Source organism: Taudactylus pleione, unplaced genomic scaffold, assembly GCF_031769625.1.
Source record: "Taudactylus pleione unplaced genomic scaffold, aTauple2 ptg000541l, whole genome shotgun sequence".
NCBI classification, from domain to species: Eukaryota; Metazoa; Chordata; class Amphibia; order Anura; family Myobatrachidae; genus Taudactylus; species Taudactylus pleione.
Window position 1 is genome coordinate 813,211 of NW_028284943.1, and position 24,072 is coordinate 837,282.

The following is a 24,072-nucleotide window of genomic DNA, read 5'->3' on the forward strand; positions in this document are numbered from 1 at the left end:
GTGTGTGTGTGTGTGTGTGTGTATATATATATATAAATATATATATATATATATATATAAATATATATATATATAAAACTCTATAACCCGGCGCTCAAGATCCAACACGGGGTAACTTGCTCCATTGCCTTCCCAGGAGGACAGCACCCCCAACAAATATTCACCCTGCAACAGGCAGCACGGAGTCTTTGAAGTCAGTGAAATAGACTGTGCTTTATTTCTACGTATCCCGTCCTCAGGATACACATAAGTGCAAGCAAACAAAGTGGCATCTTAAATAGACTTACCCTCCACACTCCACGCAGTCGCCGCAGCCACCTCCCCCAGGGCTCCGTATCCTCCACCTCCGGGATCGGCCTCTCCCCAATCACCAGTGAATTTACTGATAGTATTGAATTGGTTAACCCATGGAATTCTTTTGTCCTTAATTCATACTTGCATTTCAGGGAGATTGTGAAAGCAGCACCTATGAGCGCGTGTTACAGTGGGCGTGTACTGATAAATCTGAGAGGCGTGTCCTAAACCTGACTTACATCCAAATGTAAACCAGCCCAAAAGCAGTTAGTAAGATCTGTTTGTTGATGAAAACACACTACTAAACACACTAATACTTTTCAGAAATTCATAGGGATCATTGGCCCTCATTCAGACCCGGACGCAAGTGGGCGTTCGTACGTTCGGCGTACGTACAGAAATATGTTAATTCAAGCACTCGCTCGTAATTTCGAACGCATCTAAACATCCTCCCCAAACTCTACCGACCCCTCCTCTAACTAACGAGCGTGCCAAATAGCGAGCGTACATCCCCAATGTGGCTTGCAGGGAACGCACAAGCACAAGTCCAACCCGGAAGTGGGCCTGTCAGATTCCGATTACCTGCTCCTTTATTCTGCCTACCTCCCTCAATCGTATCATGCCAATCAATATATCAATTATCTTAATTGCTCGTCAATTTTTTTTTTTTTGCAATGCAATAAACTTTACTCTTGTCCGTGTTTGTGTTTACCCGCAGAATACGTACGGCTTAAACATTCGCTTTTATTTGTCAAAATACATGTTTGAGCCAATTATCCATTTGTTTTCTTTGTTTTTAACCACGCATATTTTACTGGGTTCATTTCTTTATTTAAATTAGCTTACGGATGTCACTGCATCAAGCCTATCATAACTCGCAATAGATTTGTGGCCCTGTCGAACACATGACTCATACACTAACCAATAGAATTTGTCCTGTTAATTACCCAAATACATTAGCCAATCAAATTTTTTTTCGGGTCTTTATTAAAATTGTTTTTTATAAAATACACCATTGCCATCATGAGAGCCTCGGCATTCACCAGGCGCGAGCTGATGGTGTTAACCGAGGTGATGGACAGGCGGATCACCAGCCAGCCTCCCCCCATCACCAATAGGGAAAAGCGTTCCGCATATGCGGAGGTACGTGGCCGCCTACGTTCCTTCGGCTCACGCCGCCAGATCGGCCAGCTGGAGCGCAGGTGGTCCGACCTGCAACGGCGGACACCCCGCTTGCTGGCATGCTTTCGCATGCAGATCGCGGAAAGTAATTTTTTTTGACTGTGGTTTTCATGTTTATCTTTGTGGCCCTAACTGCATGTGCATCTTTTCATGTATGGCCTATTTATTCTTTGTACTCATATCTGCATGTGCATGTTTTCATGTATGGCCTATTTATTCTTTGTACTCATATCTGCATGGGCATGTTTTCATGTATGGCCTATTTATTTGTATTCATATCTGCATGTGCATGTTTTCATGTATGGCCTATTTATTCTTTGTACTCATATCTGCATGGGCATGTTTTCATGTATGCCTATTTATTCTTTGTACTCATATCTGCATGTGCATGTTTTCATGTATGGCCTATTTATTCTTTGTACTCATATCTGCATGGGCATGTTTTCATGTATGGCCTATTTATTCTTTGTACTCATATCTGCATGGGCATGTTTACATATTTGTGGTGTAAAAAATTAGCGTTTAACAAGGTCATGTTCTAAAATAACCACAATTTGTTTTCCATCTTTTAGGGGCAGAGCGAAGACTACGGCGTCATCGCCGTCAAAGACGGCGCTCTCGGCCCCTCTCCCCAACCCCCAGCAAACATCCTCACCCCAAAATTCCCTAAATTCCCCCACCTCCCCAGCCAGCACAGACCCTGTGGCACATGCGTCGGGGCTCCTTCCCCTCCATCCCAATTCCCCCTCCCCTCCAACCACCCCTCTCGTAACTACCCCCTCCCCTGAATCCCAAATCACCCCTCCCACCTCGTTGGGGAATGTTGCCACCTCCGAGGAGGACGAGAGAGTTGGTTCTGGGCCAGGCATCATTTTGAACGGTATGTTTCCCTTTTATCCTTTTTTGTGTTTTTAAATGTTTGGATCTAATCCTGTGTCTGTGCCTTTTACTTTTTTTGGTTTGGCAGAATTTGGGGTAGATCTCTGTTTGTCTTTACCTTTTCCTGCTGATTTCCCCATACACATATCCCATCTGTCAAAATTTTCTGTTTTTTTGTGCAATTTTTTGGGTGTCCATTTTTGTGTCCTTTGGTTTTTTGGGTTAAATGTGCTTTTGATCACAATATTGTCATTTTTGGATACCTTTGTTTGGCTTGTTTTTTCAGTGGGTTTCATTAATTATGTATTAAGCCCCACACTTTTCTAACCCACAGAGGACCAGAGGCGTTTGGCGGACCTAGCCGGGTGCGTCCAAAGGATGCGGGGCCACGTCATCGGGCTGCTGGTGGTCCTTGACCGTATGTCTGGGATCCTGCGTCCCTAATTTATTTTTGTCATTTTAACATATTTGTATTAATAAAAAATTTAAACTTAGCGTTCTGTCTCATTCCTTGTCTCCAAATCTTAGATTGTTTACACTGACATAAGTAGACTCTTCCAGCAAGTATTTGCAATTAATGTCACTAAGATTGTGTGTTGTAGTTTTTTAGGAAACAGGCACATGAAACAGCTAACAGTAACAATCTGCTTGGGCTTTTTTGGTGTGTGACAATTTATATATTACTACATTTTACATGTTCCAATTTGGGGGGCAACCTGCTTAGGCCGAGATTACAAAGCCTACTGATTGTACAGAATACCTTTTGGTGTTGGTTTTGACCCAGAAAGCATATTTAAATTTAGATCAAATTGCGACATTACAGGATTAACCCTTAAGCAATTTTAACGTGGGTGAACCTGGTTACACTTGCTTGCAATGGTCAATAAAATTTGCAAAATTACACTATCAAAACATTTATTCACAACATAACTAAAAAACCAAAGTGTTGGCTCACAAACAATACACACAGTGATAACAAAAAATACAACCCATCAAACACCATATGAAAAAAGTAAAGGAAAATCAAGAACTGGTTGACGAATGAGCATGCCAACATGATTCCACAAATGTTGCGTTTCAATATTGGTTCCAGAATATATATCCAATGTGTCCCCATGAAGGTTTGTTTTGGGTAGCAGGAAGTAGTCATCGTTTGAGTCCCAAAGATTATGAAATCAAACAGAAGATGGGAAACAAAAAACAAATTAATTAGATGGTCTCCAAAAATCCTTACCACATTGTGTCAAAGAACTTCTTTGGTGCCAATAATTACCTAAAATATCTGGCAACCACATCATCGCGTATGGCCCCCCCTCCGACCAACCTCGGGGGGGCCATCCTCAGGCAATGCATCCTCTGGCTGCATTGGGACACCACTCCTTATGGCGATGTTGTGAAATATCCCACACAGGACCACAATTTTCGAAACCATTTCCGGCAAATACATGAGCTCGCCACCAGAGCGGTGGAGGCATCTGAATCGGCCTTTTAAAAGGCCGATACAGCACTCCACCACTTGCCTGGTGGCTGTAAGTGCGGAATTAAAATTACTTTGTGGCCCTGGTGTGGGAGCCAAATAAGGAGTGAGCAGCCAGGGCGTGCAAGGGTAGCCACTGTCTCCTGTGAAAAAGAAGTGACAACATCAGGATCACTGTGTATCAAGCTTAACATTGTTATGTACTAAAGGTCTCCACTTACCCAGAAGCCACACATCACCAGCTTGTAGGTTGTTTAATTTGTGCCATATCCCTGATTGCCAGATGACGAATGAGTCATGTGCACTTCCTGGTAATTTTGCATTCAGGGACAGGATCTGGAGGGAGGCATCACATACCACCATTACATTCAGGGAGTGATAGTGTTTGCGGTTGCGAAATATGGCCTCCAGCCGTGCTGGAGGCTGAAGTGGTATGTGAGTACCATCCACAACCCCTATGATGTGTGGAAAGCCAGCTATTTGGTAAAAATTTGCCTTGGCCACACTAAGGGCACCCATATCCAAAGGCATTTGAATAAAATGATGGAGGTGCTTGAAAAGGGCCTCCATCACTGCCCTCAGGATCCGGGAAAAGGAGGATTGTGAGATTCCAGCCACTATTCCCACCATTGTTTGAAACGATCCTGAGGCACAGAAATGTAACACCGCCATAAATTGCGTAAGTGGTGGTATTGCTGTTGGACTGTCAATTTGCCGCTCAAGATCACTCTCTATTAATGAGAGAGTGTCTATGATGATTTGGGGCGGAATAATTCCAAAAAGGGTGACACGTGTTCGATATATCTGGGGCCTTGCATGCCTACGATGCCTACGCCTGGGACGAGATTGAGGTTGGTCGGCTTCCGGGAGCATGGCCACAACAATCCGACCAAGATCAACCTGAAATGGCAAGAATTGAATGTAAGGTTTTTTTGGCCAAAAATATTTGAAAAATTACTTAGCTTGACGATACAATCCAATGATGCTTACATGCCGGGGTATTGTCATGATTTTCCCAACCTATAAAAAATAACAAATAAACAATGCAACAATTTAGGGTGGGCATTTAGGAATCTAAATTGGGTGCAAGACAAAACATAAAAGGGGAGAAACACACATTTGGGCAAAGAGCAAAACGACAGTGCGCAGACTACCTCAATTTGGGCCCAAATTTAATAAAATATTGCTAAAGGGAAATCACAACCAATTTCACGGAACAAAATAAGCAGATAAAAAAGCACTAATTAGTTCGCAAATACAAGTAAAAAAATATGCAGATAAAAATGCGCTAATTAGTTCGCAAATACAAGACAAAAAATATGCAGATAAAAATGCGCTAATTAGTTCGCAAATACAAGACAAAAAATAAGCAGATAAAAAAGCACTAATTAGTTCGCAAATACAAGACAAAAAATACGCAGATAAAAAAGCGCAAATTAGTTCATACATTTCAGAATCACAAAACCAAAGGTTAAAAGTGTAAGGTCAAACAAAGTTGCATTAAAAAAAAATGAACATTTAATAAACAAGTGAAAAAATAAACTTACCAATAGAGGATATATAAGTCACCGGATAAAAAGGTCGTTGGGGCAGAGCCAAAAGAAACCTAACAAAGGAGATTTTTTAAAAAATTAACGAGCCAAAATTAACAAAAAGAAGGAGACACAAAGTGAACAAAAGTAAGACGCGCAAAAACTTACCAAAAAAAAACACGACAAAGAAAACAACCACACCAAAAAAAGCGAACGGAAATAAAAACTCCAAAAAGACAAACCAAAAACAACTCCAAACAACGCCAAATACAAATCCCGCCAACAATCCACTCCGACCAATGTAACCTCCAACAGCCAACACCCGCCACCTCAACTCGAGATGCCCCAAGCCATAAATAGTGTTTATTTTCCCGCACAAATTAAGGAGGGATCATAGGAACGTACAATCAATGATGCGGACGAAAAATAAGGACGCATGTATAAATACGTCACGACCCAAAAAAAATGACGTTCTGGTGTATTTCTTGTTTGGAGGTAAGAAATGGCTACAGACCAGGGAAACAATGGCCAAGAGTCTGCCGGTAAGTATTTCATGCATTTCCAAACAAGGATTATTTTGAAACATAATATAGTGCAAGTTTGCAAGCTTAAATTTCTCAACGTCTAAACAAATAGGTGAGGAGGATGACATGGAAGAGGCTGCTGGGCCCAGTATTCCGGCCAAAGCAGGGAAAAAGAAAAGGCAGCCACAATTCACAAGAAAGGAGATGGAGATTTTGGTTCAGAAGTGTGTGGCCATCCTGCCACAGGCAGACAGGAATATGGGTGCAAGCCAGAAGTGGAGAATGTGGGAGGAGGTAGCCAGTGCTGTCAATAGGGTGGGTGATTATGTCCATCTAGCCCGGGATGTCAAACGGCGGTAAGTAAAAACTTGACCCCCCTAAAACCAAAACCAAAAAAAACCCCGGAATAATGGTTCCTTTTTCACCCACAGATGGCAAAACTTCAAATATCGCCTGAAACAAAAAATGGCGGACAGGGCTAGGCATGCAAGGGGGACAGGTGGGGGTCCCATCCCTGTGTCATTGGAGTTGAATGATTTAGAAGAGCTGGCACAGGGGTGTGTGCAGGCTGTGGAGGTGTTTGGCGTGTCCAACATGGATACGGACATGCCAGACTTTGCGGCTCCTCATGTTGTCCCAGGTAAATATTGTGATGTCACCAACTCTGAAATGTTATTGTGCCAATATGTAGATTCTAATGTGACTCTTTTCTCATTTTTCAAACAGAGACACAGGCGGATGAGTCTGCTCCAGAGGGGAGACTTGGCCACAGAATTTCTGCTGGCTCTGCAGGGGAGGAACCAGTACATCCGGCTGAGGACCCTGCAGAAGCCAGTCCAGGGCAATCCCCCTCGCAGGCAGTGTCCCTCCTCACAGAACTCAATTTTAAATCGGATTTCCATACGGAGATTCTGCAGAGGATGGACGCCAGTCTGGTACGGGTGGCTGAGGCCCTGGAGCAAAATGCTGCGGCCAACGTGACCATTGGTCAGGCCCTTGCGGAAAATACCAGGGCCAACATCCGCATCGCCAATGCCCTGGAGCAGCTCGTTCGCCAGCACATGGTGGAGCAGACCTCACTTCCTGCCGGAACATCAGGATCCTCCACCTCTGGCACAACATCTGCCAATCCTCCAAATGTGCCTAGCCCTGTGCCTAGTCCAGAGGCCACAACATCTGCCTCTGGACAGGCCAGCCCGATGACATCCCGGACCCGGTCTGGTGCCCACCCTCCCCCAGCCAAACGGGGGAAAAAACGTTGACAGCACTGGCTACTTTTCCCACACTCCTTCTGTGCTTGCCCCATATTCCTTTCTGGCCAAAACTTCCCTCTCCTTTCTTGTGAATTGTTTTTAATTTTTTGATTTAAATTTCCATACCTTTTATGTTTGCACAAATTATAATTTTTTATTGGAATAACACTGCCAAAAATGTTTGGACCAAAAATGTGCCAGAAAATGTTTTTAGTTTCCAATAAATTTTGAAAAAATGTTCGACATTGTATTCTGACATTATTTTAGAAATGGTTTACAGTTAATCCTGGCCCACAAGGCAAAAATGACCTCCCAAAAAATTTAAACGAAAAAAAAAAAAAGGGCACTTTAAGGAACACTTTAAAATTTACATAAGGATGCAAATTCTCCAGACAAAAGCAAAATGGAAAAATACACACAAACATGATGACATTATTGTTACAATAGCACAAAAACCAAATATAAACAAAAAAAAACATACCTACAAATGTACGCTAATTGATTGTGTAATCCTGAAATTAGCAGCTATGATTTCCACCTGCGTACGGTTTTGTGCTAACCAAAAAAACTGTTTTCAAAACACATTACAAGCTGGTTTTCAATTCAAAACTGATTGATTTTCTGACAAATCGATGTGGTCGAGTAATCCAGACCCCAAGCTGTGCGAGCAGTTTGAACGGAAAGAGGATCATCCAGTGACGTATGACTTGGTACGAACACATTTGACGTTCGCATCAGATAATGTATGTACGCCCAAAAAACGCCTCGCCACGCCTGCGTTTTTCCATCTCCACCCCCGTCAATGCCCAAAAACGCCCTGTTCTGTCAATCACATTTGACATGTCACTTCCTGTACGCAATTTGTCGAACGAGACAAAAAAAACTCGCAATATGCCGTACGCACATGCGCAGTGTTACACCAACGCATGCGCGGTTTCTCAACGAGCGTACTGCTGTTAATGAGCGGCTCTGAATGAGGGCGATTGTGCCTTATAATAACCAATGCAAGCAAATGACACTAATGATCCCATTTGAATGTATATATCTCTGTTTTTAATATAACAGCTTCATAATGGGGGTAAGGATGAAATGAGGGAGATTGCTAGACTTCAGGGAGACAGGGAGATTGCTACTATGTCAGGGAGTCTCCCTGACAATGAGGGAGAGTTGGCAAGTATGCCTTAACTATATTGGGAACCTTTTTCAGTAAATCCTCCCTGTTTTGAGCTAGGGCCTTATCTCTAGCTGACCTCAGTTCTTTCAGAGGATAGCCTCTTACTAAGAATATTGGTACAATGTGTTTTTTTTATATTTCTTGTATTATGAGCACGAACCATGTTATTTATTTATTATTCCATGAATGATTTTGTGTATTGCGCACAGATGAATCCATCGCAAAGTGAGTGACAGAATGTCAGCTTTGAGGGTGGTGACGGAGGGATGGCCGTAAAAACGAAAGCGTGTCTGTCCATTTGAACACCGCCTCATGGGCGTCCATAAAGTAGCCACTGCAATTGCATAAGCAGCATGAGAGCTCTCTGTGTGTGAGGAGACTTGCAGTGTTTGCAGCTGATCAGGCTTGTAAATGCTGCGTGACTGCCCAATGTACGTTGATGGAGCGATGTTTAAGAAGAGAGACATTGAACGGATATGAGAAGGCAACAATGGGTGTCTCTATGTTGGCTTTGGCAAGCATTAGCATATTTTAGCAACTGCGATCCGTAGGCGATAGCAGTCGCGATTGCATTTGCGTCTGCTGCTTAATCAGGCCCATTGTTCAAAATGCAAAAAAAAATGAATCATAAATACTCTCATGCTGCCCAGACAACAACTTTGAATTGTCGGAACTCATTGCTTTGCATGCTGTAGCACCTCTAGCAGTGAAAGGAAGCTGTACATTTGTATTGTTCCAGATGAATTATTTAAGATGGCATAATGTCTGTGCAGCAGCGTATTTTATGGAGTCAGGGCCTGATTCAGAGCCGCTCGTAAGCGGCCGCTCGTTAACTCCGAGCGATGTTGGCACATCTGCGCATGCGTATGGGCCACAATGCGCATGCGCCAACCAGTCATTGCGGGCGGAAATCGTGCGCTCGTAAAACAGCGAGGGCCTGCTAATTTGAGTGACAGAATGAGGCGTTTGTGGGTGGTAACAGGAGAAGGTGCTTGAAAACGGGGAGTGGAGATCCGAACGCAGGCGTGCCAAACGGTCAAAACGGGCGTTTAATGGGTGTGCATAATTAACAAAGCAGCGTCATCCACCACGTCACTTGGTTCTCTTTTAGCCTGAACTGCTCGCACTGATAGTGGTAGGAAAATCCTACCACAAGAATTGCGAGCAGTTCAGACACCTTTGGATGTACTCGATTAATCAAATAAATAGCGGAGATGACGTATGATGCGAGCGGCCAAGGGGCGTCTTTACAAAATAGCGAGCACATGTTTCGGACGCTCGCTCAGACATAGAGGCGTCAACAGACCGCAAAGAGCGAGCACTCAATTTAAATATCTGGCCCCTTTTTCTGAACGAGCGTCCGCAAATAGCGTCCGGCTCTGAATCAGGCCCTCAGTGTGCAGAAGCCTAGCTCCTTCTGAGACAGCCACAAGGGACATGTCTTCTGAAGGTGCATCTGTGATTCAGGTTATCCCACTCATAATGCTTATTTCAGAGGGATGTAGTAAAAAGGTTAACAATAACAATGTCATTTTAACAATGTTGACATTATAAATATCGACAACAGGCAACTGGTTGAAATTCTGAGCATGTCAACATGTGAAATGTTGACATTGTCAGAATGTCGACATTAGGGGTTAGGGCTAGGCTGCGGGGAGAGGCTAGGGTTAGGCTGCAGGGGGGAGGTTAGAGTTAGGCTGCGGGGGGGTAGGTTAGTGTTAGGCTGTGGGGGGGAGGTTAGAGTTAGGCTGTGGGGGGAGGTTAGTGTTAGGCTGTGGGGGGGAGGTTAGGGTTAGGCTGTGGGGGGGAGGTTAGGGTTAGGCTGTGGGGGGGAGGTTAGTGTTAGGCTGTGGGGGGGTTAGGCTGCGGGGGGCAGATTAGGGTTAGGCTGCGGCAGTGCCAGATTAAGGTCCACATGGGCCTGGAGCTGAAATTTAAGAAGGGCCTACTGTGTGCCGCAGCAAGGTGTGTGACCAGCGGCGTGAAAGTGTGACTAGTTATATGGTATGTGTGACCAGTATTGCGGAGGTGTGGTCTGCACAGGGGGTTTGGCCTGTGCCGAAGGGGTGACTAGCACCTACCTTCAAAAACACAATATTCCTCCCCTCTTCGCTTAATGTACCTACAAATGACCAAAGGGAAAAACCCATTGTTAATGTGACTGTAATATGCCAAAATAGACTAATAGCTATAGGAGCATATCTATTAAAATATGTGGCCTGTCCTTCAATAAGAGGTCGTCCCACGATCAGGAAGAAATAAAGTGAACTTATCCGCAATCTTTACTTTTATCTATGGACCCCCTTGCGGCTACTGGAAAGCCACGTATGCCCAGTAGCCGCAAGGGTGCAGAAGGCAGAAGTAAATTGTGTACGTGAAGCTCTTAGGGACGTCCTACAGCCCACCAGAGAGGGATTGCAGGGCACCCCCATAGTAGGTGAAGATGGCTTTAGCCCAAGCAGGCAACATCCACAATTTTTATGAACATCATCTTCTCCACATTTTGTGGAAGCAACCTCCTACGCCTTTCGCTGACAAGGTTCCCGGCTGCACTAAACACTCTTTCGGAGTACACACTGGAGGGGGGGCAACTCAGGTAAAATAGAGCCAGTTTGTACAGGGGCCTCCAAATTGCCTCTTTTTCCTGCCAGTACAGGTACGGACTGTCTGACATGCCTACTTGGATGCTGTCACCGATATAATCCTCCACCATTCTGTCAATGGTGACAGTATCATATGCAGTGACAGTAGACATGTCAGAAATTGTTGCCAGGTCCTTCAGTCCGGACCAGATGTCCAAACTTGGTCCTGCCTGCCCTGCATCACCGCCAGTGGGTTGCTTAGGATACCTAAGTTTTTTCCTGGCAGCCCCAGTTGCGGGAGAAAATGAAGAAGGAGCCGTTGACGTGTCACGTTCCGCTTCAGCTGACAGTGTTTTCACCAGCAGGTCTTTGCACCTCTGCAGGCTTGTGTCGGCCGGAAAGAGAGACACCACATAGGCTTTAAACCTAGGATCGAGCACGGTGGCCAAAATGTAGTGGTCTGATTTCAACAGATTGACCACCCTGGAATCCTGGCTAAGCGAATGAAGGGCTTCATCCACAAGTCCCACATGCCGAGCGGAATCGCTCCGTCTTAGCTCCTCCTTCACTTTCTCCAGCTGCTTCTGCAAAAGCCTGATGAGGGGAATGACCTGACTCAAGCTGGCAGTGTCTGAACTGACTTTACGTGTGGCAAGTTCGAAGGGCTGGAGAACCTTGCACAACACGGAAATTATTCTCCACTGCGCTTGAGTCAGGTGCATACCCCCTCCTTTGCCTATGTCATAGGTGGATGTATAGGCTTGAATGGCCTTTTGCTGCTCCTCCATCCTCTGAAGCATATAGAGGGTTGAGTTCCACCGCGTCACAACCTCTTGCTTCAGGTGATGGCGGGGCAGGTTCAAGAGTGTTTGCTGGCGCTCCAGTCTTCGGCACGCAGTCGCTGAATGGTGAAAGTGGGCAGAAATTTTTTGGGCCACCCAAAGCGTCTCCTGCACGCCCCTGTCGCTTTTCAGAAAATTCTGCACCACCAAGTTTATTGTGTGAGCAAAACATGGGACGTGCTGGAATTTGCCCAGATGCAATGCCCGCACAATATTGGTGGCGTTGTCAGATATCACAAATCCCCAGGAGAGTCTAAGTGGGGTAAGCCACTGGGCGATGATTTCCCTCAGTTTCTCTAAGAGGTTGTCGGCGGTGTGCCTCTTACTGAAACCGGTGATACACAGCGTAGCCTGCCTTGGAACGAGCTGGCGTTTCTGAGATGCTGCTACTGGTGACGCTGCTGCTGTTGCTGCGTAAGGTGATACATCTACCCAGTGGGCTGTCACAGTCATATAGTCCTTAGTCTGCCCTGTTCCACTTGTCCACATGTCCGTGGTTAAGTGGACATTGGGTACAACGGCATTTTTCAGGACACTGAGGAGACACTTTTTCTGATGTTTCTGTACAGTCTCGGTATCGCCTGCCTAGTGAAGTGGAATCTAGACGGGATTTGGACCCGGGGACACACTACCTCCATCAATTATCTAAATCCCACTGCACTAATGGCGGATACCGGACGCACGTCTAACACCAACATAGCAGTCAAGGCCTCAGTTATACGTTTTGCTTCAGGATGACTGCTGTCGTACTTCATCCTCCTCGCTAAGGACTGTTGGAGGGTCAATTGTTTAGTAAAAGTAGTGGTGTTGCTACTTCCTCTCTGGGATGATGAACGACTCCCAGCAGCAGCAACAGCAGCAGCAGCAGCAGGAGGCGTAGCAATGCAGGATCCTCCGGAGGAATCCTGGATAGGAGAGTCAGTCATGCCAGTGACATGGCCTGCAAGACTACTTCCGATCCTGACTAAAGAGGAAATTGATGAGGAGGGAGTTGACGGTGTGGTTTGCAGGCGCTTGGATACAACAGGACAACGGTATTTAGGTGTCCCTGGACTGCTTACGGTCTTAGCCAAAGTTTCTGAACTTGACAGTAACTTTTTATGAACGCGCTGCAGGTGCCATATAAGGGAGGATGTTCCTAGGTAGTTAGCGTCCCTACCCATACTTATTTCACCTTTACATATGGTACATATGGCAAGACAGTTGTTGTCCGGATTTGGATATACACCACCCTTTAAGAAATGAGCCAGCCGGCCCTTTACTTATGGGACACAGGCGCACGCTTGGCGCTGCTCCTTTGTTGATGCATGTGCGGCTACTGCGCACACAATTCACAAACACAAAAAAATATATTTTTTTATTTTGTTTGGAGTGCCCTTTGGGGGTTACAGCACCCTTTAGCGGTCAATCCAGCTGGCCCTTTATTTATGGGACACAGGCGCACGCTTGGCACTACTTTGTTGATGCACGTGTGGCTACTGCGCACACAATTCACAAACACAAAAAAATATATTTTTTTATTTTGTTTGGAGTGCCCTTTGGGGGTTACAGCACCCTTTAGCAGTCAATCTAGCTGGCCCTTTATTTATGGGACACAGGCGCACGCTTGGCACTACTTTGTTGATGCACGTGCGGCTACTGCGCACACAATTCACAAACACAAAAATATATATTTTTTTATTTTGTTTGGAGTGCCCTTTGGGGGTTACAGCACCCTTTAGCGGTCAATCCAGTCGGCCCTTTATTTATGGGACACAGGTGCACGCTTGGCACTACTTTGTTGATGCGAGTGCGGCTACTGCGCACACAATTCACAAACACAAAAAAATATATTTTTGTTATTTTGTTTGGAGTGCCCTTTGGGGGTTACAGCACCCTTTAGCCATCAATCCAGCCGGCCCTTTATTTATGGGACACAGGCGCATGCTTGGCACTACTTTGTTGATGCACGTGCGGCTACTGCGCACACAATTCACAAACACAAAAAAATATATATTTTTATTTTGTTTGGAGTGCCCTTTGGGGGTTACAGCACCCTTTAGTGGTCAATCCAGCCGGCCCTTTATTTATGGGACACAGGCACACGCTTGGCACTACTTTGTTGATGCACGTGTGGCTACTGCACACACAATTCACAAACACAAAAAAAAATATATTTTTATTTTGTTTGGAGTGCCCTTTGGGGGTTACAGCACCCTTTAGCGGTCAATCCAGTCGGCCCTTTATTTATGGGACACAGGCGTACGCTTGGCACTACTTTGTTGATGCACATGCGGCTACTGCGCACACAATTCACAAACACAAAAAAATATATTTTTTTATTTTGTTTGGAGTGCCCTTTGGGGGTTACAGCACCCTTTAACGGACAATCCAGCTGGCCTTTTACTTATGGGACACAGGCGCACGCTTGGCGCTGCTCCTTTGTTGATGCACGTGCAGCCACGGCGCACACAATTCACAAACACAGAAAAAATATTTATTTGTTTGCACTTGGGGGGAGCACCCCTGACGGACAGAGCACCCCCTGGACAACACTACAGCACCCCTTTAGGACTGGGACACTACACAGGACTTTGGAGTGGACACAGCCCCTATGGACAACTGACTGCACAACACAGTCCAGCCAGCCCTTATGGACTTTGAAGTAGTGGACACAGCCCCTATGGACAACAGCAGCACAACGCTGCACAGCACAGCACAGCACAACACTACACTGCACTACACTACACTACACAGCCCAGCCAGCCCTAACTCCCACCCTCCCTCTTCACTGTCCACAGCCGAGTGAGAAAATGGCGCAGACGCGGGTACCTTATATAGGATCCGAAACCCGCGAGACCCGGAAGGCGGGATGATGACGTTTTGCCTCGATTTCAGATGCGAGTCAGGCGGGAAAAGTCGAGCCTAACTCGGATCGGCCTCGGATCGGGGGGTTCGGGGGGGGTTCGGATTTCAGAAATCCGAACCCGCTCACCCCTAATATATATATATATATATATATATAAAATCATACTTGCCTACTTTTGAAAACTAGTTTCATGGAGATTATAGTTGGTAGTACAATGCGCTGTGCGAATTGCCGAATTGCGGTGTGCTGTTCAGAGATGTTGTCATGCTCCGCTCATAGGGCGTATCTAGCTCCACCTATGGGCGTATTTATTGCCACTCAGGACAGTGTCCTGCAGTGGTAGGTGAAACCTAAAGTTTTTAAGTGCAGCATGCTCCAGAGGGGGTGTATGCATGGGTGTCTCTTCAGTGATGATGATGAGACAGTTTGAGCAAAAAGCAGGTATACTGTAAATGAGCACTGTATACTCAGAAAACACAGGATGGACATAGGCAGGTGTATTTTTAAAGCAGGAGAAATATCTCCAATGTTGTATGACTCCTACTGAGTGAATGATTAATACAGGACAACCTGAGCATTGCTGGAGTACGAGCCCGCAGCGTGCATACAGAGATCAGTGAAAGTAATGGCAGATTACATAAATTACAGGGGCAGTCAGAGAGGCAATAAGCCCATTAAATAGAAATGACAGTGCCCAGCAGATAGCCAATAACTGGGGTTATGACAGATGGAGCCAGGCAAGGAGATTCCATGAAATGTACTACAGTGCACTTACACCCCTATAAGGAATTGGCAGAGGATGACTGGGCGCAGTCAGGGTGGCATAGGCGCTATGCTGGTGACTGCCGCCTGCACACACACACACAGGGCATTTACCTTCTCCTTCCTGCCCTGGTTACTCTGTTCCTCTGTCTTGCTGACTTCTCCAGTCACGCTCCATGTTATGGCTGCTATGCTGTGTCTGATCCACCTGCGCCAGCCCCACAGCAGCTATTTGTCTTGATGAGCCGCGGAGCTTGAGAAACACAATGTATTTGAGCTCCCCCCCAGCTAACTTTAATGACGCTTTCTTACCTGCCTGGGCGTCTAAGATGGAGGTGGAGACGGAGCCATGAGTTGTTACTCACGGCTCTGCTCCGCAAAGGCAAATGGGAGGTCTGGCAGCGGCAGGGCATGCGCAGCTACTGTAGACAGAATGAGCTTCTATGTAGAAGCTCATTCTGACTAAGGGCCGGGCGGATGCGGATCCCGATCCTGGCTGGGGAGAGAGTGGGTAGCAGCGCTGGCTCTGGGGTCTGACATCGCAGTAGGTGGGAGCAGCAGCAGCGGAGGGGAGGAGGACAGACAGGCAGAGCCCTGCAATGCCCCTAGCATTCTGAGTCGCCCCTTGGCTCTTGCTTATAATGCCTATGCCCGGCTCTGGTCAGGCCTCAAGGTTGTGGTGCATGTAAGGCGGGCAGAGAGCCTGTGCCCCGGGTAAGTCCCTGTGCATTAGGCCCAGGTCACTGTGTCATTTTTAAGTGGGGGTATGGAAATACCAGCCAGGTGTAAATGTCAAGGAAAATAAGGCATACGATTGAACTATATAACAGTACTGTAACATGGTTTCAAAATTCTTTATTAAATGTTGATAAACACTTTTTAAAACAACAATTCGCTGTCCAAAGGTGTCCGATGCGCTATTAAATGCAATTAATGATGTGGGGATGAGGAATGTAATGGTTTTTAAATGGTAAATAATTTTTCAGATGCTGATGTAGTTGCTATTGTGTGGTGGTCATATAAATGGTCTTTGCATTGTAAAGACACTCTCAAGGCTGCGCTTCTTTTTGTATTGGGCATACAAGAATATCCTATTCGGCGCCCTCCTGCAAATTATAATTTTTGCACGCCTACAAATATATACTCTTGATGTTTCATATTTACCCCTTTTACACGTTACGCCACATAGAGCCCCTTATACACATTACGCCTCACAGTAGTACCCCTTGTACACATTTTATCACACAGTAGTGCCCCTTATACACATTATGCCACACAGTAGTACCCTTTATACACATTATGCCACACAGTAGTACCCCTTATCCACATTGTACCACACAGTAGAACCCCTTATACACATGCCACACAATAGAGCCCCTTACATACACATGCCACACAGTAGAGCCCCTTATACACATTATGCCACACTGTAGTATTCTTTATACACATCATGCCACCCATTAGTTCCCCTTATGGAATCGGTATGGAATCCCGACTGCCACATGGCCAGCAGTTCGATTCCCGGCAGCGGCAGCCTGACAGATCAGCAGAGCCCGGCAGCGGAAGCCCAACAGTGCTGGAAATCCTGATTGTCCCTAAGGTAAGTATAAACTAACCTAACCTAACCCCCTAACCCTCCTTAGGGGTGCCTAACCCTAACTTCCCCCCCAAGTGCCTAACCCTAAACCCCCCTTCCCCGCTGTCTAAACCTAAGTCCCCCGGGTGGGTGCCTAACCCTAACCTCCCCCCGGGGGTGCCTAACCTATACCTCCCTGGGGGGTGCCTAACCCTAAGTCCCCCCGGGTGTCCTAAACCTAACCCTCCCCTCCCCGCGGCTGTCCGCTCGCGGTGCCCGGCATCCCTTCAATCAGGATGCCCGGCGTCGGGTAAATGACAGGCGTCTAGATATAGACGCTGGTCATTTATCCCACGCTGGGATAAAGCAGCCTGGAAGCTGGCTGTCGGTATTAAGGCAGCCGGTTTCCCAACTGCATACCCCCCTTATACACATCTTGACACACTGTAGAGCCCCTTATACACATGCCACACAGTAGAGCCCCTTACATACATTATGCCACACAGTAGAGCCCCTTATACACTTTATGCCACACAATAGAGCTATCTATTCGCCTTATGCCACACAGTTGTACCCCTTATACACATTATGCCACACAGTAGCACACTTTATGAACATTATGCCACAGAGCCCCTTCTTCACACTATGCCACAAAGTAGTAGCCCTTATACACATCATGCCACATAGAGCCTCTTACTCACATTATGTCACACAGTAGGGGCCCCCCTTACCTATATGTTGCTAAAGAGTGGACTCGACCTAAAGCCCAGCCACTCACCAGGGGCTCAGGCTATTGCCTGTCTACCTTAGCATGCATAAAGTGACCTGGAAATAATGCCCAGAGTCACTTTTACTTGTGGCGCGGGCAATCTGCCCACCTAACATGGCCCACAGGCCTGTGGCCTGAATTGAACTCATGGGCCTAATTCCCAACACCTGGTGTCTAAGGAGGAGAAGAAGTAAATAACTGATGGCCAAGGCCGCCTACCAGCAAGTTGGGAGAGGCTGAAATGGGGAGCTTCGTTTAGGTCTTTGCTTCCCACCACCTGCAGCACTCTTCAGATGTCATCTTCTTCTTGCATCTTCTGCTGCTGACCAGTCCTGGCCAGCAGCGCCATCTTCTGGCCTCTTCCGCGCTGCCGAAGCTCTTCAAGCGACGGCCACTTCTATTGACTGCCGACGCCGTACTCAAGGCTTTGCTCAGTGACATCTGACAACAGACGCCGTGAGCGGGTGGAGCAATGGACGATTCAAGCAAGCCAATCATGGCTGCTTCTAATTGGCTGCTGGTCCACAAGCAGTCCCGTTGCCCTTCTGCAATGCCATCCTGTTGCCCTTCTGCAATGCTGTTCCAGCGCACTCCTCAAATGCTAATCCCAAGTTACCGCATTTTCCCGGCCCTGAGTACAGAGTGTGGGGTGGGCGCTCAGGCCCCTAGATACACCTTCATTTCTACACAAGTCACTCTTCTTGGGGGTTGTGGACTATCTGTGTTAGCCACTTGCACAGATATTGAAGGACTGGAGAAAAGACAGAAGGTCGAGAAGGGAAGGACATTGGGTCTCATTCAGACCCGGTCACAAGCGCTGAGCGCTCGCAACCGGGTTGATGTTAAGGCCCTGCGTGTGCGCAAGCCCCGGAGCGAGAGAGAAACTCTCTCGCTCCGAAGCTCTCTACAAAAGGGGCGGCTGTCGATGGGAGGGGGGTCGCCCCGTTTTGTGGGAGGGGGGGTGGCTACAAAAAACGGAGGCGTTCCTGATGTAACGCCTGCCGTTTTGTGGGCGACAGCACTGACATCAGCAGTGATGTCAGTGGGGAGCTTCTTGCTCAACCAGAGCAAGAAGCTCCCTGGGGCTTGCGTTTGCCGAGACCCAACCGTAGGGTCTCGTCACAAGCCCCGATGGTCACGATGGTCTTGACCATCGCGACCATCACCCTGGTCGGTCGCTGAAGCTGTTGGTGGTAACCCACAGCTTAGCTAGGAGGCCGCACTAAAAACTACAAGCGGCCACCCTCATTCAGAACGAGCGGTCGCTTCTTGCGACCGCCTCTGAATGAGGGCCATGGAGTGCAGAGCAGGCTCACTCAACTAGTATCACATCTTGTCTGTCAAAATATTTTTCTGAATATTTACTTACCTTGACGCATCTGATTGGGTATTGTTACCAGTAATTATAGTACATCAACCTGCAATTTATACCAAATAATTCATCAAGGTTAATTGTTACTACTGTATATTGTTTGTGACTTCTGTCACTTGTCATGTTGTTTTTCTCACTTGTACTGTATATTTCTCCACTTAGAGGACGCGAATGTACAACTTTGGTATTCCATAACACGTGCTCTCTACAAATTCACATTTCACTACTTATTACATGTTATTATTTGTTTTATGCATCTAACATTAACCAGTGATGGATACAATTATTTGAATAAAAGTAAAATTTTAATAATTTTTTGAGTGACTACCATATTTGTTCAAGAATGCCCCCTCCACAGGGTACTTTTCTAGTTCTTGAGTTCTACTATGTCTCCCTCCTCTAGTTGAGCACTACCACTGTCCAGTATACACATATTGGATTCTATCAGAGCCCGATACTCCCTTATAAATACTAGTAGTAATATTAGTCAAAACAATATATTAATAAATTGGTGCAGGAATCCATCTCTTCCTCCTTATGGGAAGTTTGTCAGTTTTGTTTTTTTGTTTCTTGCATGTTGTCATTGGGGGTGATTCAGCAAAGGATACAGGACCTCATTCAGAGTCGGTCGAAGCGGCCGCACGGTCGTACGGGAAAAGGGGCCGGATATGCAAATGAGTCCCTCGCAAGTTGCGTCCCTAAGTTCGGATCGGTAGCTGGCCGACCATGGGGAGGAAGCGGCCGGAATTAAAAAAAAATACGCCCCCTTCCCGTACGCATTGCATGTCATCTCCGGGCATATAAGGATTAATCGAGACCATCGGGAACCTTCGGAACTGGTCGTAGAGCTTAAGGTTGACCATACCCTCTCTTAAGCTCTACGATCATGTCAGTGTAAAAACCTCCCATGTCACATGTGCCATGACGCTACTTTGTTAATTATGCACTCCCATAAACCGTATGCACTCCCATAAAACGCCGTTCGCATAATTAGGCACGCCTGCGTTCGGATCTCCACTCCCCCGTTTTCAAGCACCTTCCCCTGTTACCACCCACAATCGCCTCATTTTGTCACTCAAACTACCGACCTGGCTGTGTTCAAGGAGAGAGAAATTTCTGATCGTAGCGGCTAGTTTGCGCACGCGCATTGCGAACTTTACGCATGCGCAGTATAGCGAACATCGGTGGCGTACGACCGTGCGGACGCTTTGACCGACTCTGAATGAGGTCCACAGTAACTATCACAGCTGCTAACATGGTAGGAACTGCGATAACTATAATATAGTAATGCAGCAGCAGGCGTCACTCCTCCTGCATGCATTACTTATCCGAGCTGCTTCTAAGGACACAGCATTGGATAATCTGCGTCGGATAATCCCATTGGATAATCCCATCGGCCGGCTGAGTGACCCAGGGGTCACAGAAGCCGGCAGATGCAGATACAACAAATAGGCCAGAAAATCAGCGTCAGCCGACAGAGATCCTGGCCTCTTCCCTACCTCCCAAAGGCGGTGACACGCCTTTCGGGAAATGGAGGCCGTTGCCGCCCCCTCAACGCCCACAAATGGCAGCAGACTGTCAATCACTGACAATGTGCTGCCGTTCTGCATGCGATCATGCAGGATCTGTACGACACATGCGCAGTATGGGTGTGGCGCATATTCTCGACCATCGGGAATCTGCGTTCAGCAGAGCACTTACGTGCACTACTGAATCAGGGCCCTTGTTTGGAAAGTAATGAAAGCTTACTACAAGTAAACTAGACATTCACAATGAAACAATTGTTTAATTACAGGGGTAGATAGGCTGAGATGTACAGCAAAATGTGTGTTTTTCACCATTCAGTGTGTTATTAATGTTGTTGGTTTACAAGCAGGGGCTTAGCTAGAACTTTGTGGGCCCCATAGCAAGATTTTGAAGGGGTCCCCACCCTAATGCTTCTAGAGAGACACCTCTCTCCACAGCAGTTTATGCGGAATAGTAGTGCCCTAGTTCATTTTGTGCCTCATAGTAATGCCACCCCATAGTAGTGCCCAGGGCATAGCCAAAACTTTGAGGGCCCCAAAGCATTAATTTGAAGGGACCCGTATCTCAATGCTTCAAGAGAGACACGTCTCTCCACATTGGTTGTTCATTTTACGCCCTATAGTAGTGCCCTAGTTAATTTTATGCCCCACAGTAGTACCCTAGTTTATTTTATGTCCCACAATAGTACCCTATTTTATTTTATGCCCCATAGTAGTGCCCTAGTTAATTTTATGTTTCTTAGTAGTGCCTAGTTGATGTTATTACCAGTAGTAGTGCCCTAGTTAATTTTATCCCCCATAGTAGTGCCCTAGTTTAATTTTTGCCTCCTAGTAGTTCCCCCAAGTTCATAGCAAACCCATGGTGTCCCCAATTCATATTATGCCACATTATAATGCCTCCATTTCACAATATGCCACATCATAGTGCTGCCAGTACACATTATGCCATTCAGTGTCCCCAATTTGTATCATGCCATATATTGTACTGCTCCCAATTCATATTATACCACATTGCGCACTACATTCTCAGCTCACTTTACAAAGGCTGTAATCAAAGAGAAGCATATTATCTGACAGTGTCAAGATCACTAATTACCTAAACTGTGCCTGTGAGGATGAAATGAGAGCATGACAGATGGATCATATCAGTGTGGAACTTTACTGAGAAGAAAAGATAGAGACCACCACCTATATGAGCACTGATGAGTTCCCCTTTTCAAGTCAGGCAATGGGTCAATTGCTTAGCGGGCAATTCCAGGAACTTGGTAGACAACTATATGACATAGGTCTGGGCCCCCCTAAGCCTCTGGGCCCCATAGGAATGGCATCCCCTGTACCCACTATAGCTATGCCCATAGTAGTACCATAGTTCACATTATACCATACAGTGTCCCCAGTTAGTACTGCCAGTAGACTTTATGCCACACAGTTTCCCCAGTTCACATGACACTACACAGTGTCACCAGTACGTATTAATGCACATTGTAGTGGCCCCAGTTCATATTATGCCACATTGTAGTTCCCATAGTTCATATTATGCCATATTGTAGTGCCCCAGTTCATATAATACCATATTATAGTGTTCCCAGTTCATATTATGCCACAATGTAGTGCCCAGTTCACATTATGCCACATTGTAGTGCTCAGAGTTCATATTATACCACATTCTAGTGCCCCCAGTTCACATAATGCCACACTGTAGTGCCCCAGTTCACATTATGCCACATTGTAGTGCTCTCGGTTCATATTATGCTACTACTGTCCCCAGTTCATATGATACCACATTATAGTGATCCCAGTTCATATGATACCACATTATAGTGCCCCCAGTTCATATTATGCCATACTGTAGCACTCCCAGTTCATATCATGCCACATTGTGGTGCTCCAGTTCATATTATACCACATTATAATGCTCAGTTCATATTATGCCACATTATAGTGCTCTCAGTTCAAATTATGCCACATTATAGTGCTCCCAGATCATATTATGCCACATTATAGTGTCCCAGTTCACATGATGCCACATTGTAGTGCTCTCAGTTCATATTATACCACATTCTAGTTCCCCCAGTTCATATTATGCCACACTGCAGTGCCCCAATTCACATTCTACCACATTATAGTGCTCTCAGGGCCTGATTCAGACCTGGTTGCAAGCACTGAGCGCTCGCAACCAGGTCGATGGTGGCACAGAGCGCATGCGCACGATGGAGCCTGCTCCGTCGTGCGCATGCGCGAGAAATCCGTCGCTCCAGGTCTTGCACCAAAGGAGGCGTGCTGTCGATGTTGAGTGACAGCACACCCCCTTTGGTGGGCGGGTCGGGGGGGTGGCTGCCCAGACGGAGGCGTTCCCATGGGAATGCCTACTGTTTGGGGTTGGCCCCACTGACATCACTCTGTTTGAGCCGAAAGCTCTCTGGGGCTTGCGGCCATGAGACCCTACCACAAGGGTCTCGTCGCAAGCCCGATGGTCGTGATGGTCTTGACCATCGCGACCATCATCCTGGCCGCTCGCACTAGCTGTGGGTGGCAACAGTACATTCCAGTTCAACTTCTGCAGGATCTCCAGGGATGAGATTTCAGTTTACAGTGGGTATAAAGACAGGGGAGGAGTTGTGGGGACCAACCAGCTCCTACCTGAGGGAGATACTTCCTAATGAAGGAAATTCCATTTTAAGTGGATATTTTCTTAATTTCGGCACACTGTCCGTTTCTAGGACAATCCTAATCGCAAAGATCGGCCCCCTCCTCCACCAGCTCACTGCACAAAGGCTGTAATAGAGGAGATGCTTACTCTCCGACAGTGCTGGGCTCACTGATTAACTTAGCTGTACCTGTGAGGGCAAATGGGAGTACAGAAGATGGATCATATCAGTGGGGAACTTCACTGAGAGGGAGAGACAGAGACTACTACCTATATGAGCAATGACAAGTCTCTCTTTTCAGGCTGGGCAATGGGCCAGACCCAATTGCTTAGCGGGTATTTTCTGGAACTTGATACAGAACTATATGACCTGGGTCTGGGGATCCCCTAAGTCTCTGGGCCCCATAGTAATGGCACACCCTGCACCCACTATAGCTACACCCATGTGTGTAAAGTACCACAGTGATCCACAGCACAGATTGAGGCTAAAACAGGTCAAACATACAGAAAACAGGGACCTATAATGTAGATAAATTCAAATGTGAAAACAAAGGTTAATGATGATCCTTCTCATGAGAGAGATTACATTGTACTGTAGTGGTTAAAAGTTGTTGTTGTTGTTTGGATACAGGAGGGGACGGGCTTAATGACATCATAACAATGGGTATACAATTGTGTCATTAAGCCTTGCCCCTTCCGGGCAAAACTCAGAGGAGAGGGCATTAAAAGTGCTCTATATCCCTCATCCTGAAACACAGACTCAATGGTGCCCTAGTTTGAAAGGGAGGTTCCCCTCTTTCAAATGCTGCAAACCTGTGAAGTAATTATCTGGT

At 46.4% G+C, this 24,072-nt stretch overlaps 1 pseudogene; it reads right to left on the bottom strand.

Moving 5' to 3' along the window:
* The window catches only part of LOC148500855 (uncharacterized), a 28,734-nt pseudogene that overhangs the window by 2,507 nt on the left and 2,155 nt on the right, over positions 1–24,072 (bottom strand).